The 18,674-nt window shown below is 46.4% G+C and overlaps 1 protein-coding gene and 1 long non-coding RNA gene across 3 annotated transcripts in view; one reads left to right on the forward strand and one right to left on the reverse strand.

Moving 5' to 3' along the window:
- Nucleotides 1-3,209, reverse strand: part of LOC109309085 — a 7,295-nt gene extending 4,086 nt beyond the window's left edge. Inside the window, exon 1 of the long non-coding RNA XR_002100783.1 lies at nucleotides 3,086-3,209. This is a non-coding gene — a long non-coding RNA (uncharacterized LOC109309085). The remainder of the gene's footprint in view (nucleotides 1-3,085) is intronic.
- The window catches only part of SH3GL3 (SH3 domain containing GRB2 like 3, endophilin A3), a 95,803-nt gene that overhangs the window by 27,458 nt on the left and 49,671 nt on the right, over nucleotides 1-18,674 (forward strand). The window lies entirely within an intron of this gene.

The following is an 18,674-nucleotide window of genomic DNA, read 5'->3' on the forward strand; positions in this document are numbered from 1 at the left end:
GGTGATTTAGAGATTTGGCAGCCAAATATCTGAATTGGATTTGGCCGAATCGATTCGGGACAGTGATTCAAATCACCGAATTGAATTGCTGTCTACCGAATCAGCCGAATCCGAATTGGAAGTGAATCCTAGGTGCTTTGCACAGGCCTACTGATGGGACCTCACTCCAGATCTTCATAGTCTCAGCTAGTAGCCTCGCATACAAACTCAACAGGAGGCGAGTTGAGATGAATCCCTGGGGGACCAACCTTTGGGACCTCTGTGCTAGGAAGGAGCTGATTTAGAGCTGTCCTGTGAACACCTACCCAGTCATGAAGGAGCAGGAATGACTGAGAGGGGGCCTATTTGTTGCCTTTGGGTAGGTGGGCCTATGCTGACTACATCATTGAGGGACACCGCTTAGTGGGGTAGCGAGAGAAGAAGAGCAGCTGAGGCAGCAAGATGCCCCCACAGGCTCCCAAGGGGAGAGGGTAATCCCCATAGGCCCCAAACCCCGGAAACAGACCCTCTGCAGGGATAACTTACTTCCTGCTGGGCAGCCAGAGCAGGAGCCAAGACTGTGGCTGCAGCCGCGCGAGCCAGCATTTTGCCAGCTGTTTAATCAGCTGTTTCCCGCACGGGGAACAGCTGGACCAATTGTGGCAGCCATACTGGCCACCACGGAAAAATTTAAAAGCCCTGCCAGAACCCAGGTGGGAGAGGAGCCAGAGAGAGAGCGCTGGTGGGCAGCACACCAGATGTGCTGAGGCTCCTGCATGGGAGAGGAGTGGCACAGCCGGTGCGTCACCAGCAGGCAGAGCAGGGGAAACCTTTGAGCCCCCTGCTGGAGGCAGAGCAGGGGAAGCCCTTCGACTCCCTGTAGGAGGCAGAGCAGGGGAAGCCCTCCAGCTCCCTGTGGAAGGCAGACAGGGAGAAGCGTGTAAGCTCCCAGTAGGAGGCAGAGCAGGGGAGGCATTTGAGCCCCCTGTAGGAGGCTGGGGGGAAAGGAGGCAGCTCCACATCCCTTTCCTCCCCAGGAGAATGTTTCTTTTGAAGGAAAAAAGGAAAAATGCAAAGAGATAGAGAGGGAAGGCTGTGCATTGAGGCCGGTGGGACAAGAGCCAACTGAGCAGATGCAGACGTAGGACCCCATCTGAAGCAAGCTGCGGGCAAGCCTGCAGGGCCGAAACCACCATCGTATGGACACCCTTCTGGTTGGTGAGTGGACGGGGTGTAGGGGAGGAGGAGCCCCATGGAACATTGTGCCAAAAAAATCATGAATACTGCCGTTTGCCGGGAGTCCCTCCCAGGAAGATCTCCATTGAACCCCCTATCTTGATAGCATAACATCAAAGTCATGGCAGGCGAGTTGAGGGGAGGGACTACTTACCTGGCAGGCAGTGCAACATGTAAGGCTCCAGAGATCACAGCAGCAGTTGATTTTGGGGGACAAAAAATGACGAAAGGGATGTGCAGGTGGGCTAAAGGTTTAAAAAAAAAAAGTGCACCATTCAAGGACACAGAGCAGAGCATCCAAGACAGCACCCACTGACTCTCAAAGGCAGCCCTATTTCTGCTACTGCCCAGTGGTGCTCTGCTTAGAAATGGGAATAGAGGAAACCCAGGAAAATGGCCTCGCGGTCCCCAGGGACCCTCCTAGTCAGAGCCTCTTTCCTGATAAAGTAGATGGCCAGCTTGGCCAGCGCCAGGAGGAGATTAACCAGGAGGTGCTGGGGAAGACTGAGGGGGGGCACAGAATGAGATGAGAAGAGAGATACAGGTGGGAGTAGAGCTGCAGAGACTTAAGTTTAACCAAGTAACTTGACTTTATAAATTACAAAGGATATTCTCGCTGAGGCCAGAGACAACCACATTTCATACAGCATGTCCTCTTCTACTCCAGCTAGTACACTGCAGCTTCCTGGATATGACAGTAACAGGGGCTGGAGTAGAAGCCCTGTTACTAAGTAATACCCAGAACACCGATAAAGGGGAGACCCTGAGCACAGCCATGGGGGGTTAGCACACAGGGGATAGATAAGGGTAATTATGGCTACCCCTGTGCATAAAAGGTGGAGCCGGGGATCTTACATTTGCCCTCTGAGCACTGGAGCGGAAGCAGAGGACAGCAGGGAGACAGCTGTGCAACCAGTGACTCGGTGGGCAGAAACTCGGAAGACCAATGTTGGACTGTTATGGCAGGTGAGTCGTGAAGAGAAGAGGGGCGGGTAACCAACACCCACTCACAATGACCTACTGTGCACCTTCATGAATCTCCTTAATCAGAAGAATCTGCTGACCAATACAGCCAGTGCTGCCCAGTAAACACTCCAAGATGCAGCTAAATCCCTTCCCTTCCAACAGATGAGTGCATGTTAAAACACCATGCATGGTACCCAACTCAAATCTAGAGAAACAGCTTGGCCACCTTTCAACCAACATGTGTAATGAAGACAAGTGCTTCTTAGATACTCCTTGGACTGAAGGAGAAAAGCAGGACACACTCTTCGGATGTTCTTAGGGGAAAATGAAACTCATTAGGGATCACTCCAGTGATTGCTTATTCGTGTTCATGACGACAAGCTTTAAATTGACTGCTTCTCTAATGCAGTGAGAGCTGAGATCAAGCAGCAGTTGGAGAGGTTACAGGGATAGTATGAAGAATCCTTGTATTTACTGGGGCAGGGAAAAGAGCTCTATGCGTGTGAAGTGAAGTATTTACCTTGAATTTTGAGGATTTTTGTTTAACTGCCAAACCACCTTCACAGTTCTTTAAAAGACACTGGTCTGTAAAAGGGGTGTCAGAGGAAAGGTGTGCTCGGTTTATGAAAACAAAGTGCAGTTTCAGTGTTTAATTTAAAACAGTCCGAAGCCAAATAGTGAATTAGAACTGCAATAGCATTTTTTGCCAGTGAATTTTTATATCAGTCCTTGTTCAAATAGTCAGTTAAAGAAAATAATGTAATAAATTGTAGTTTAACCTGCTCCACACATAATAATCTGTTTTATAAATCTAACTCTTCTAGATGAGGAAGCATTGGGCAATTGTTCTACCCTTAAGCAACACATTTGAATCAGAAATAGGAAAAGTCTAGGACCATTTTACTTCCCAACTCTTTTTCCTCCCCAATAGGTATTCATCCTTGGCCTGTCCATGTGTTTGCTTTCTCTCTCACTCCCTCCTTCCCATTTCCTCAGCGCCACCTAGACGTGCTGCTTCTTTCTGTTCATATTTCTGCTTCGGTGATGATGACTGAACCTCAAAAAAGCTCAGTGTTCACAGAGACCCCAGAGTTAACGGTTAACATGAAGTATCTGATACTCTTAAGTCCACAGAACAGGGTGAAAAGTCTTTAGCACTGGGAAAGAATAAAAGTTGGGGTGGGGAAGGGGTTGTGCTTCAGAGAAATGAAAGGCTGGTTATGGATTCAAGATACCTGTTTGTTAACAACCTAGTTAATTCAACCTGTTGTTAATTAAAACACTAACATTCATAAGTCCTCTCTGGTATAACTGACAAGATTTTACTCTATTAGGTGGTAAGCTTCGTGTGTGTGTGTGTGTGTGTGTGTGTGTATGTATGTTAGTTATTAGAACTCAGAACCCATTCATTCACTTTAACTTTTAGTAAAAAAAATGGAGCAGGTGTTTTCTTTTCTAACTGGAAGTAAAGCTTTTAGTTGAGATAAAAAAAACTTAATAAAACAAAAAGATGTATCCTAGTCATTGTTCATATTTACAACATCAAAACTTCTAAGGGGAGGAACATGGACTGCAGCTGAGGAGTGTTAGGGGAGAATATGAGTTTAAACAACCTTCTTGAAACCTGAATACTGAGCCCAGTCTGATTCTGGGAGCAGGTGATCTGCTGTGTGTGTATAGGAGCTGTGGGCATGCATTATCACTTTGCTGTAACCAGTGACTTGGAAGAAAAGGATATAGGTGACTATACCAAGGGTTTCCTTTACTGGGGGCATTTACCACTAGCTTGCTGCACTAACTTTGCACCAGCAGACCAGTATGACTTTAAACAACCTTTGAGGATGACACCAAGCTGGGGGGAATAGTGGATATGCTGGAGGGCAGGGCTAGGATTCAGAGTGAGTTAGATAAAATTGGAGAATTGGGCCAAAAGAAATTTTATGAGATTCGACAAGGATAAGTGCAAAGTCCTGCACTTAAGACAGGAAAATCCCATGTACTGCTACAGGCTTGGGACCAACTGGCTAAGCAGCAGCTCTGCAGAAAAGGATCTAAGGCTTACAGTGGACAATGAGCTGGATGTGAACCACCGGTGTCTTTGTTGCCAAGAATGCTAACAGCATACTGGGTTGCATTAGTAAGGAGTGTCGCCAGCAGATCAGGGGAAATATTTATTCTCTTATATTCTGCATTGGTGGAGCCACATCTGGAGTTTTGGGCCTCCCACTACAGAAAGGATGTGGACAAGTTGGAGAGGGTCCAGCAGAGGGCAACAAAAATAATGAGGGGGCTGGGGAACATGACTTATGAGGAAAGACTGAGGGAACTGGGTTTATTTAGTTTTCAGGAGAGAAGACTGAGGGGGGATTTGATAGCAATCTTTAACTATGTGAAGGAGGGTTCAAAAGAGGATGGAGCTGGACTGTTCTCAGTGGTGGCAGATGACAGAACAAGGAGCAATGGGCTCAAGGTGCAACAAGGGAGATTTAGGTTAGATATTAGGAAAACCTCTCTCACTAGGAGTGTGGTGAAGCACTGGAGCAGGTTACCCAGAGAAGTGGTGGAATCTGCATCCCTGGAGGTTTTTAAGGCCTGGCTCAACAGAACCCTGGCTGAGATGATCTAGTTGGGGCTGGTCCTGCTTTGAGCAGGGGGTTTGACTAGTTGACCGCCTGAGGTCCCTTCCAACTTTAATTTTCTATACGACTTTATGACCATGTCCAGACAAGCACGAACATGCAGTATATGGCACCACAGACCTGCCTACAGCACCACACTTTGCACATACAGGCATTCCCTGTGCTGCTACATTGTAGCGTGGGGGGTGGTTTGAGATTCCAAGGTAAAAAAAATCCATCTTAAAAAAGCACAGTGGCACACGTGGCAGCAGCACACACCTCCCAAAACCGGAGTTTGGCCTGCCAGAGCTATGGTCTGGCTGATGGCCAGGCTCGTAACTGCAGGATTGTTGCAACTGCAGCTCCCCCAGGACCCCAGGTAAAGCTGCTGGGGCTAGCAACTGTGCTGGCCCCAGCCTCCTGTACCCCACCTTGGGTAACCTGCCGTGCACCAGAGGGCATGTGGCATGAGCATTCCTTGGGGACAAGTAGCAGTGGCACAAGGTGTGCTGCTACTTCTTGTCCCTGGAGAAACAAATGTCCGTGCATGTGTGGACGTCGCCTGTGTGTCTGCATGAAAAGTCCAATTTCTTCCTCAGGATGGCTACAATTCTAAACAGGTGTTAGACATGTATAATTTATTTGAGGAGCAAATGGGTGCCTTTGACAGGCTCCTATAGGTTATGTTCAGTTTTACAGGCAAGAAGATTTTAAAGGGTTATTGGAAACAATACCTTCAATTTGCAAATTATGCCTAGGAAGTGAAAGAGTAGTTATGACTATGGGGAGCCAGTAATGAACTGTGTGTCACTGCCCTTGTCTAGAACATCCGGCTACTCTGCCCATTATAAGTATTCCTGTTGATGTCCATGAGAGGTCTGCCATTCACTTCAAAGGAGTCAGGATTTCATAGCAAATTTAATGCTAATTGCACTGTACAATTGATAGCAAATTCCTCCTTTTTAGGACCAGGCCTTGATCTCTTCTTGTGTCCGTGGAGTCCTGGGTAGCTGTGAGTACAACTTTATGAAGGGAAAGTTTGCACGTGCTTGAGTATGTTTCCTGTTGAAGATATGCCAGATTTGCTAGATTTGAAATTTTATCTAGACACTTTCTTTTTGAGACATGACTATAAATGATGACTTTTACTTTGTTAATTTATAAATTCATGTGTAAGCACCAGTGTGTAATCTTTAGGAGAACACAGTGGAGATTTGTCAGGGAAGTCCTAAAGGTTTTGGAATACAAAGTACTTTTTGTTGTCCAGTGCATGTACTAAAGAATAGCTTTAGCAGACAAGTTAGACTAGAATGCATAGTAATGCTGTGATGTGTCAGTGCCTGGTGCGAAATGACTCACTTTGTATAGAAATGCAGAATCACATTATATAGTCCAGGATCTTTTATTTTATTTACGTATGCACAAAAAGTTCCTTTGTCTGTGTGTGTTACATTTTTCTTCAATAGCTATATGCATTTCAGCTGAATGTATAGACACCATATAGAGTATAGGATTGCAATTACAATACAGTTTACACAAAATCAAATTGTGTTTTGTATACACTTACATTAAGTTCATATAATCTCCCTATCTTTTTAAATTGCTACTTCAGAGCCATATTATGTGTCACATTTCATCTAAAGGAAGGAATTTAGACAAAAAGTCTGAGCCCTGGATTATGCCTGAGGTAATTATACCCCTACACACCTTTAATATTTGGTCCAGTTACTAGATTCTAGGGCTATGTGAAGCTTCGGTCCCTGATTCGATTCGGTGGAGATTCGGCCCAATTCGATAGCTGAATTTCCAAATCCAAATTGGACCAGAGGACCCTTTAATCTCTCTGAATCTAATTGGAACTCTCTGAATTGATTTGGAAAGATTCAGACATAGAGACAGCTTTAAATGTTTTTTCTACATACCTCTAGGTAGCAGGGGCTCTGAATGCTGTGGTGCTGGGGTGTATGGAGGGTCCCACAGAAGCATGGGGGGCTCCCCAGCATGCTTGGCAGTGATTCGAATCACTGTCCCTGATTTGGGCCAAATCTGAATTGAATAGGGCCCATTTTCCACACACCCACTGGATTCACCTACAACAGAATGGCGACCAAATACCTTGAGTCAGTTTGTAACAAAGAGTGTCCAGGAGCAGCGCAGTCCGTTCCAGTAGGAATACTTGATGCCTGTGTACCAGTTCAGGTGAGCACGGGTGACAGAATGACGCCTGCAGTACTCAGGCAGACAAGGTTCTTTGGGTAAATCTGATAACTTTTATTAGACTATCACATTTACCCAAAGAACCTTGTCTGCCTATGTTCTTAGACCAGCACAGTTACAGCCTACACTCCTGAGTACTCAGGTGGTCTTTGAATTTTGTTGAAAGGACTGGGTAGATTGGTTGTTAACTTACGGATGAAAAGCAGGTTTGCTCTTCCTTCTTGACATGCTGAAAAGCTGGCTCTGTGCCTCATGCACCTCCCTGACCCCCATAGTAACCTCATAGCAATGGTTACCTCAGAGAGGCACTTGCCTCAGTAAGTGTGTCTGTGCCAAATAAGGTAATGACATGAGGGCCGAATGGCCGAACATGATTGGCTAAACCACGTCACTCCCTGTATAAAGGCCTCCTCCCATCGAGGCTCGGCGAGAAGCTTGGAGAACTGAGCACAGACGACTGACTAACTGTTAAGTTGTATGCACTGGCCTGATCAACCATTGCTCTTTCTGCTCGCCGCTGTCTCCCGCCACCGCTCCCCCTTGGCGTAAAATCCCACCCTGCTATTGACCGTTTCAGCTTGCAAGCCGTTGTAACCGTTACGCTACGTTGTCAAGTTCAAATACAACCTGCGTCTCCGTCAACCAAGGGACATAAGTCAATAAATCCATTCTCTGTTCAAACCGTTATGCGTACGTGCCTCCTTCACCTCATAAGTCCAGATCCAAACGAACCTGAGGTAGCTCAGCTCCTCAAAGACTCGACATGGCGTCACGAACAGGATCTGGTGGGGGTGAAGGAGTGAAGCAGCTTGGTTTAATCCGCTGCTGCCCGTGGACAAGAGGGGCACGGCCACTCTTAAGTACCGATGATCTCTGGGCCCATATAACCTACCATCAGGCTGCAGGCCCTTCAGCCCAGGATGAGATCACAGGCTCTCTCTCCTTAACAACGGGGGGAAAGGAATGGAGCATAAGCTTAGACCCAGCAGCGTTCGGCTGCATTATGAGCCAACCGATTGTTATATTTTGGCCTCAGGAGGCGTGTGGAACGCTGAGCCTTGCACGGGCCAAGCTGGTGGGTGCAGCCAACCTAACCCCGGTGCAAGAGTTTGCCCGGTGCATACGACATGTAAAAGAAGGAGGCGAGTCAACCCCTCCCGACAAGTTCAACTGTCCAAACCTACGAGAAGGGTCACATGGGCATGAATTGTTAACACAGTGCTGCGAATCCCTTGAATCAGATGGGTGTACCACCACTAAATGGGGTGGTGTGAAGTGGGACAAGGGAAAAATGATAAACGTCCTGTTCTGCACTGTCTCCGTCCTCCTCTGAGAGAAAGCAGATTTAGAGGCTCAGCTTACGACCATAGCTCAACAGCAATTAGACGTGGCTCAGAACAACCGAGGATGAAGCCATTTTGAGGAGGGACGAGAGGAGGTTACTGAACCGCTAATGGTGGAAAGGATTAAATGCTCCCTTCTCCTGCAAAGCCCCTGCCCACGGCACCTCCACTGTATGCAGGCGGAGGAGGAGCTGAGAAACTGTACCCTCCTCTTCCATCAGATCCGCCCCCAGAAGTCTTGTCTGTTGTAATAACCAAGACGACGGTTGACAAACAAGGGCAACAGCGAACCACCTCGGTTTGGCACACCCGCACACGCCCCAAAATAAAAGACCTAATTGCCGAGACAGGCATAACTCCTCACGAATCAGTGGTTGCCTGGCTAGGGCACCAAGTGCTTGCGTATGGTTATGAGCGCCTTGATATCCAGGAATGCAAAGCCCTTGTCCGAACCCCTCAGTGGAGTAGGGGGATGGTAACCAACCCTGCCCATGCACAAGGGAACCAGGTCTGGCCGATCCCACTCCCGGCGCTTGCCGCAATACACCTTTCAGCGGTAGCGTTTAAATGGCATGAAGTCCCCACAGCCAGAAAATTCGACCCCCAAATATTACTCCACACCATTGCAGGTATGTCGTTTGTGTTGTGGGATCCCCCTTTGAACCCGGTACATGGACTGACCCAAGAGCAGCTGAATGGGCCATGGCCACACCATTTCGTAGTCGACCCTGCAGTTTTCTCCATTGTAGGCGAAGCTGTTGAAGCTGCAATTGAGATGCACGGAGGCCCGCACAAGGTCCCACTACAGTTGTTACTGACTGGAGCTGTTGGGAACCCCATCTTCAGCATTGCGACCTACGAGCCCAAAATTTCTGGTCTTGGGAAAGTGACCGCAGCGGCAGTTGTGCGTGCAATAAATTGCCACCAAGAAAACCATCACTATCTGAGAGAGAACAACGGCGCATATCAATATCAATGTCCAGAGCGTGACCCCCCCTGAACGTGCAATGTTTGGGTTTCTGCTGAACCATTCTGGCCTAACCAAGCAGCAACTTTGTAAGATCGGTGATGCGGGACAAGACCAGCTAGCGATTCACCTTGGGTTCAGCTACCCAAATGAAGAGCAACGAAAAAACTAAGTGCCGTCGTCAGCTTCGCAGCACCCAACGACGAATGCCCACATTGCAAAGCCCTTGTCCGAACCCCTCAGTGGTTCTAAGGTAGCGGTAACTGATTCTGCTGATCCCAACTCGCACAGTTAATTTTTTGCTAGACACCCAAGTCGCGGTATACTATAACCGTCTAGGCCTCAGCTACTTGTTAGCAACCGAAGGAGGTCTTTGCACACTATTTGGTAATCAAACACATTGTTGTTTAGATTTGAGGTTTCGTCTTTCAATCTGACTGATGTCATCCAAGGTATACAAGATGCTAAGGACCTCATAGAACGCAAAGTACGCGACCAGGGTGATTGGTTCGAGTGGGCATTTGGGTGGTTAGATTGGTTCGGACCAGGATGGTTAAAGAACCTTGTGGCGAGTGGATTGCTTTTGTTATTGGGTTTCAGTATTAGTATTTGTTTTTTATGTGTATTTGTACAATGGCTTAAACGCAGAGTAATGCAATTGTCTGCTTTTGTGTATAACCCAGTTACCTGAACCCAATGATGAGGATGGCGATGATGAGAGGGTCCTTTAGGTGCATGCGGCAAGGGGGCATGACATGCTGAAAAGCTGGCTCTGTGCCTCATGCACCTCCCTGACCCCCATAGTAACCTCATAGCAACGGTTACCTCAGAGAGGCACTTGCCTCAGTAAGTGTAGTAAGGCCAAATAAGGTAATGACATGAGGGCTGAACGGCTGAACATGATTGGCTAAACTGCGTCACTGTATAAAGGCCTCCTCCCATTGAGGCTTGGGGAGAAGCTTGGAAACTGACACGGATGACTGACTAACTGTTAAGTTGTATGCACCGGCCTGATCAACCGTTGCTCTTTCTGCTCACCGCTGTCTCCCACCACCGCTCCTCCTTGGCGTAAAATCCCACCCCGCTATCAACCATTTCAGCTTGCAAGCCGTTGTAACCGTTACGCTACGTTGTCAAGTTCAAATACAACCTGCGTCTCCGTCAACCAGGGGATGTAAGTCAATAAATCCGTTCTCTGTTCAAACCGTTACACATACGTGCCTCCTTCACCTCATAAGTCCAGATCCAAATGAACCTGAGGTAGCTCAGCTCCTCAAAGACTCGACACTTCTAACCAGTAGTGTAAATGAGTCAGTAGAAGACTAGGGCAGTAGTTCCAGGCAGCATTTCAGTGGGTGGGGGCACGAAAACAGCCACTTCCATAGCTAGTCACACTGCTGCCGGCAGCTGCTGCCACCCCATGGAGAGCAGAGCTACCCTGTTATGTCTCTGCTTCTAACCACCGTGTTTTTTACCTGCCCTGGAAGTAAAAAGGTTTTAGGCTGTAGAAAAAAAACACTACAATGTTGTTCTAATGGCAAACTGTTCTCTCTCATCAGAAAGGAACTCACATGGCCAGAATAGATTGGATTAACAAACTCTGATCATCGTTGAGATGTTTTGCTAGTTTTCTGTTGCTGGGAATTCAGCTTCTGGTGGCAACAGCTGTTCTTTTTCTTTAAATGTATAACCATATTTCTTTTCTCATTATGCAGCAGCTAGTATTTAAGCTCTATGCTGCTGCTAAAAAGAATAAAGGATGTGTATAATTAGGAAGCTGGAGAAGCTGTTATATAAATGGGGAGAAAAATGAAAGACAGCACATTTACAACTACAGTAAAACATCTTGCCAAACATATTACATAGTTACTGATTACTTAATATGTTATAGAAAATACACCATAGAGTATCATGTCCCATCTTCTGGGTGCAATATAAAATAAATCATTTAGCCTCTTGAAATTATAGCTGGTAGAATACACTTCCTTAAATGTGGCTAATTAGTTTCACATTAAGATACTGCAAGGCGTTTCATATACTTTGCAACTTGCAAATCTACATTCTAAAATTGGGCAGAATTTTAGGGCCTGATTTGTTGAAGTTGAAGCCACCAGCTTTTTGCTATAGACTTCAGTGAGAGCAAGATGTTCAGAGTTAAAGGTTTTGTCCATTTTTATAAATATTGAGGGTCCAAATGACTGAATTCTTTTGGTGACCCTTACTCCTGCTAGACAGTGGAGGAAATGTCTTTTCCTGAACCTTCCATTATAGACACAGAACAAGCTTCTTAATAATTGGCTTTTTCTAGTTAGCAGCAAGATGGTGCTGTTGTGGTCTTGCAGTCAGGTGTCGATGTGTTTGTGGAAATAAGCTTTGGCAATTTAAACCCAGTATCGTCAGAGTTAATCAAACAGAGAATTGTAAAGAAAGCATATTATTGTAACAGAAGTTAAAGCTGATAGCAAGTAGCTTTTTCAATGAAAGGCTTATTGGAAATCTCTCCTTGAAGGCAGATGAGCAACATGGCATTTCTGTCTCATTTTTTTCCCCTCTTCTCTCCTCCATTGTTCTCAAAAGAAGAGCGAGTACACTTTCTTCCCTGGACTGTTTGCTACAGTACTTGGGAAGCTCTTCATCCTTTCAGCCTTGAGTAGGAAATGGCATAAAATAATAATAGAAATCAAACTTCTAGTTTGATAAAAGAGCATGAGGGTGAGCCAAAAAAGTCTATTGAGCGGAGCATTTAAGAAGTCTGTTTGTATAGTCTGGGGAAGATGTGATGAATGCAGGCTTTTGTCCGCCTCCCCATTCTTGTCTGCGCTACCCCAGCCTGCTCTGCCGCCTCCTTACCTGCTACAGTTTGCTTGTAGCTGATTTGTATTTGGAGGGAGGCTGCCGTTGTGAGTGGCTTAGTCCTTTGGGGGGTGCTTTAGGGCTGGTCTCTTGGCCTCCTTGTTGCCCCCTTAGTCACACCCATGGCCCGCTGATGATTTCTCGTCTTCTCCCTTTGGGACTGTTCCTGTTCTTTCTCTTTCTGGGCTGGGCTCCGCAGGCCCCAACCCTTGTTCAGGCTTCAGTCTTTTTGGCTTTAGCTTCTTTAGCACCTCAGCCCAAGTCTGCTGATTTTTGGGCCCCGAATCTTTGGGCCTCAACCCTGCAGCGGATAGTGCCTGCCTCACTCATGGCCTCCTCCCCTCCAACAGCCAATCCAAGTCCTTTGGTTTTAACCTTAAATACATGGAAGAAAACTGTTGTGTCTTATTGTGTTTTCCTTGCACTGTTCCTTGAAGGCCAAAGCCCTCATGTTCAGCCCTGCAGGGTTCACTTCACTTGTGGCAGTTTTGCAGCGCTGGGGACACCTTGTTCTCTCCTAGGAGGAGCCAGGGGCTTTCCTGGTTCCTCTCCCTCCACAGGATTGGAGAGGTCAAGTCAGAGGCAGAGCAAGCATCACTTCAGCAAATACATACTGAGGGCAATTGATCCACCCTGGATATGATTCCAGAGAGTTTCAATAACAAATAACTCTTAGTTCAACCCAGGAGTGTCCAGAGTGGTATTGCTGAACTCACAACATATTAAAAACCTCAACACAAAAAGTCATTAACCAGCCGGTTATAACTCAACTACAAGTCCCGCAGGGCTATAGCAATTAATACCCTCACAAGGAACTACCTTAATTCCTCCCAGCCTCAGGGTACCTCTGCTTCCCTGGCAGTCAGCTCTGCCCTGTTCCTTTCTCCACCACCTGCAGGCCTGAGCTGCCAGCCCCAGCTTGAACACTAGGCAAGCCCTGCCCCTTGCAGTTCCCTGGCTGCTGCCCCTGAAGATGGGTCCAGGTGTTCCTGCCCAATCTGATGAACTGTTTGGGGTTTTTTTGCCCTGTAGCCCTCCTTAGCCTCTCAGCGGTCCCTGGCCTCCAGCCCTAGAGTCTTTTATAGGTTGCTGGCTGCATTCTCTCGCCCCTGTGAGTCCCTGCAGTCTGGCTCCCGAAAGGGGTCTGTTCCTTTCCCTTCTTCCTTTGTTGTGTGCAGGAAACAAGGTTTGAGTTGCCTGTTACAGGAGACCTGCAAAAAAAGAGATGTGACACCTGCAAAGAAGAGGGAGGGTGCACTGGTTGTTGAGAGAAGGCTGGATAAATTACCATCATTGCAAATAGAATCACTAATTAACACACTGTTATCAAACATCACATTTCTTGTGTGAATATAACAAAACTGTCTCCTCTGGATGCACCTACCAAGTGCTCCTGGCAGTGAGGCGCTTTTTTTTTGTGTGTGTGTGTGTGCTCATGAAATTCATCTTTTCCAAGAGCCAGAATACAAGCGTAGGCACCACTTTTGTCTTCAAAACATGTCTTAAATGAGATGTAAAGGGTGTCTGGGACTTGTGCTTGCTAGTTTTACCATAAATGAAGTTTAGTTTTGAATCAATGCTTAACCTAGGAGGGACTCAAGATTTTAGGGGCCAAAGGATTTGGTTATGAGGATGTGGAATAATTTTTTCAGCCTCGTTTAAAAGGAGATAGGAATGTGGTTATTATCTTGCAAATAAGTCTTAACTTACATGAGCTATCCCTTTTTCTGTAATGGATAAGAAAGTACTACTTTGAGTGCAGGCCAGCAGGCAGAGGCCTGTGGCTTGTTAATCTCAAGACTATTTTGAAATAAGTGTTCTAGCTGCATACACTAACCAGCAAATTAAGTAGGGACATTTGTTTGAGACAGGGAAGGCTGAGGCATTTGAAAATGTCAGTAGTATGACTCGGAGAACGCAGGGAAGGCTCAATAAGCTACTCTTGACTTTTCTGTGTTCCACTTGTTTGCACTTTTATTGTCACCCTTTTCCTCATAGTCACCATTCAAATGGGCCATGAATGGTACCTGTAGAAATCTGTTTTGGGTAGGACTTTTTAGAGTGGGAGAAAAATAGGCATTTGTTGGAGTACAGGAACATGGGCTTTCTTTAGGGAAGTTTTAAGTCAGTCCCCCCCAAGGAGTTTTTAATTGTTGCTGCTGCTTTACCAGGGTATATAGGTGAAGGTGAGTGAATGGTATTTGAGTTAAGACTACAACATTTCTGTTTTCTCTCCTGCATTTGTCTCTGATGAACAAATTTTGCCAAGGACTCTAAATCTACAGTCAGTGCTTTGCAATGCAGTCCCCACCAACATATATAATAGACTTCAGATCTCACACTGCCTTTGTAAGATTTAGTACTTGTAGCTCTTGAAATACTTTAATCTTATCTGTGGTTTCCTAATTGATCAAAACGTATGTTTGTTACAGATTTTCTGTGATTTTATTCTTACATGTTTAGCCCACACAGCTGAGGTGAAATAGCTGTAGGTGGTGGTACCACTCACAACTTTTAGATTTGTTGGCTTGTAATACTTATACCACCTTTCCAACTCTTGGGAGTACCACAAATAGCAGATCTAGATAGAAGCTGAAACTAATACTGCTCAGACAGCTGTTACTGCTCGATAGCACTTTGGCCCCAAAACAACGTTCTGCCAGATAACTATTCTGTCACTTTTAGAAAAATCCATTCTGTAAAAACCCCAAAGAATAGTTTGGGAATTCATAGAGCTGCCATAACAAACCCCAGGCCTAGCCTGTCCTCCGAGAATAAGGGGATGTCTATACTGCAACAAACAATCTGAAAACCCCGCAAAATGTTCTTAACTTGAAGGGGCCCACCAGTTCCCTTACTTTGGTTTACCTAGTAGGGAGTATCTGGAGATCTTTCCCTGATGGAGACTCCATCCATTTGAAATATAGTTGCTTTTGGAAAAGTTGCAATAGTTTATACTGAAATTTCTGGTCCTAGCTTCTGTGGACTTAAATCTTCATTGTCCTTTTAAGAAGAAAACTAAAATCTCCCCATTATTGCTGGAAATACCCATGTAAATAGAAGAAACTGATTGACTTTATAATGAGGCAGCAGTGAGACTGACTATACAAAAAGTGCTGTAAATTGCACAAAATAAACTGAACAAAGGGAAGTTATATCCTTCCTATTTCTTTCAGTTGTAGGTCTTTCAGGGATGTGAGAGCCCTGTGACCAGGCTAAGAAAGCATCATTCGGGCAGAAATTATGACTTTTAAATTGAAAGCATCTTTGTAAGGGGAATCAGTCCTTGTAAGACTTGCTGAAGTCATAGTTAAAATGATCTATTGTAAACTGGTAAATGTTGTGTGAAAAGTAATAACAATAAATATCTTCCCTGCACGCACATGTACCTGCACATAAGCCCACACATTGGTATTTGCATGGTCTGAGGTCCTGTCCTAACTATTCAAGACTGGTTGAGACATCTCTGGTTCTAAAAGAAAAAGTATAGTACAGAGTTTGTTGCCAAATGTGTAGAATTTGAAAGCTCATCTTAAAAAAACGCTTAGGCTAGGGGCAGACATTCAAAAACCCAGAGACTGAATTGATTCAATCTTTGCAGCTTAGTCTAACCTGCCTGGATTGAACCAATTTGCAAGTGACTAGACATTCAGGTAATGTAGGCACATGTCTGCAGTGGCTCAGGCCAGAAGCTGGGGGGCACTAGAGCAGCCCTCAGCTGCAAGGAAGCTGTGCCAGGGCAGGTGTGGCCAGCCACAGCAGTAGCCACGAGTGGACTGGGAGGGAGGGGGTATAATTCCCTCCTCTCTGTCCCACCAGCACAGACCCAGACTGGGGTCCACCTGGCAGCAGCAGGGGCAGGGTCATGGCCAGACACCAGCTGGCATGACCCCTGAGGCAGAAAGGGCAGAAAGGGGGTTTATTTTGGGGTCTGCCTACCTTGATTGTCGCCACTGATCACTCCCTGTGCAGGGCAAGCAGTGGGATAAGCCCCTTCCTTGCCCCCTACACCAGCTGCCACAGGGAGGGGGGAAATAACACCTCTCCCTGCCCCCTCACCTAAGAGGGCCTTGGGATCTGGCCTCTCACCATGCCCCTGCTGCTGGAGTGGCAAGGAGGGAGCAACCCTCATGGGGCAGCAGCCCATCTCATGGTTTCCTGGGAAGCCTCTTTCCAGTAGAGGCACTGTGCTGAGGGCAAAGCAGGGCAGGTGGAGCTGCCACAGACTGCATGGGGTGAGTGGCGGCACCGGGGCTCAGAGGGGAGGTCATAGCCCTGCAAATCCTCCCTAGCATCACTGCTGCTTACCCCGTGCAGTCTGCAGCAGCTCTAACAACCTCATAACACAGTCCTCCCTGCTGGATGAGGCTTGTGCTCCCTGGGAACTCGTGAGAGGGGCTGCTGCCCCTATCACAGTCACTGCCCCCTTGCCACTTCAGCACCAGGGGTGGGGGTGTGGTCAAAGGCCAGCTGGCATGGACCCCTTAGTCAAAGGGGCAGGGAGGGGACTTATTCCACTTGGTGGCAGTGGTCGGGATGGGCAGACCCTGGCTGTGGTCCCCCCACAGCCTCAGGGGGCCATGCTGACTGTTGTCTTGTCATGCCCTTGCCCCTGCTGCTGGAGCAGCGAGGGGGGAGTGCCAGGCGGGACCCAGCCTGGGTCTGTGTGGACAGGGGGGGGGGAATTCAACCTCCTCCCTGCCAGTTCACCTGTGGCTACTGCTGGGGCTGGCCACGCCATCACTGCTGGAGCAGCAAGCAGAGAAATGCCTGGCAGGGGCTGCTGCACCCCTGCCTGTCAGACACTGCTGGGGTCTGTGCTGATGGGACAGGGGAAGGAGGGGGAACTAAACCTCTTCCCTGCCTTTTTCACCTTAGGGGGGGCAGCGTCTTGCCACGTCCCCACCCTTGTTCTGGTTTGAGCTCAGTTAGTTAAGTTTGATATACTACATTTGACCAGGTTTATCTCAAACTGATTTTGGCCATTTTTAAACTGGTTTATGTGCACTGAACTTCTGGGCTAGGGAGAGACATTACACATAAACTGGTATAAGTGATCAGAGACTAGTTTAAACCTGTAACAGGACAGATATTCAGTGCACATAAACCAGTTTGAAAATGGCTGAAACCGGTTTGAGATAAACCTGGTTGAGTGTAGTATCAGACTTGACTGATTTGACTCAAACTGGTTTATGCAATGTCTGTCCTGGACCCCTTGCTGCTTTAAGAGAAACCAGACTCCCCCAGCATCCCAGCATGCTCTCTGGGCTGGGTGGGCCTCTCTGCTCCACACCAGGGCTGGTTCCTCCCCTCTGTTCCCCCCTCCCCACTCTCTGTTCAGTAGAAATTCCTTCCTCTCCTCTGACTAACCTGCAAAGATTGAATCAATTCAGGCTCAGGCTTTTTGAATGTCTGTCCCTAGCCCTGTTCTGCTATAAGTTTAAACCAGTTTCTCATCACTGAAACTGATTTATGTGTAACTTCTGCCCCTATCCCTAAGTATCCCCTATGGAAGAAACTAACATAATGGTCATTCTCCTGATGATGATGATAGAAATAAAAAATGTGAGAATCCATAGTTAAGGCCAGTATGAACTAACAGTATTCAAACAATTTAATGCCAGTAAAACAACGGGAATATTTTCCTTATTTTCTGTATAATGGGAAGGAAGTAGAAAAGCTAAAAAGGTAAGAAAATGTAGATGTAAATATTAAGCCCATGTTATACATTTCATTTATTAATTTATTATTTTTAATTGATATACACCTCAAAGTCACCCTATTTTTCTTTAAGGAAAAGGAAAAAAACCTCATGATTTTTAGACGTGGTTTTAAAGCTCAGTCTGGACTGCAATGAAGAGATCAGCTTCCCAGTCTGATGTTCTCTGGAGAATTGCTTTTATCTGACTTCTGAAGCTTCAGGTGCGATAGCAGAGTGTACTGCTCACTGCTCAAGTTATATGGTGCTATGGCAGAAAATTTGGTCTATAGGCAGGTTAAGAGTAACATTTCTGCATGATATATGATGATGATAAATATGAAATGATAAGATCAAGGGACCTGCTGTGACAAGGCTCACGTTTATATCCTACACAGTTGCCCATGACTCCCATCATCATGCCATTGACCTGAGTGCCTCAGAAAGCATTTATCCTCTGTAGTTTTGTCGTGCAGTGGTGTCAGTATTTTATGTGGGCAAGATGCTTTAGTATGAATGGGAAAACCTTGGCATGGTTTAAATCTAAAACCAAAGCAACCCAAAGACTATTCCATGGATGGCTCTGTTTATGGGGGCAGACTCGTGATAGAAAATTGATTTTAGGAGAAATAGTTGGGGGCTGTGTGGCATTTCCTCTCTTTTAGTGGAATTTTTGCTGAACCACTAGACTAGATGCCACCAGGTATCTGAAACAGTGATTTGTTTTTGTCCGAGATTATATTTTTTGGACTGTGCAAGAATGTTATACTCTTGAGGTGAAGAGAAGAACTTGAGAG

The sequence above is a fragment of the Crocodylus porosus genome, unplaced genomic scaffold (genome assembly GCF_001723895.1).
Source record: "Crocodylus porosus isolate Cpor-Errol unplaced genomic scaffold, CroPor_comp1, whole genome shotgun sequence".
Taxonomy (NCBI): Eukaryota; Metazoa; Chordata; order Crocodylia; family Crocodylidae; genus Crocodylus; species Crocodylus porosus.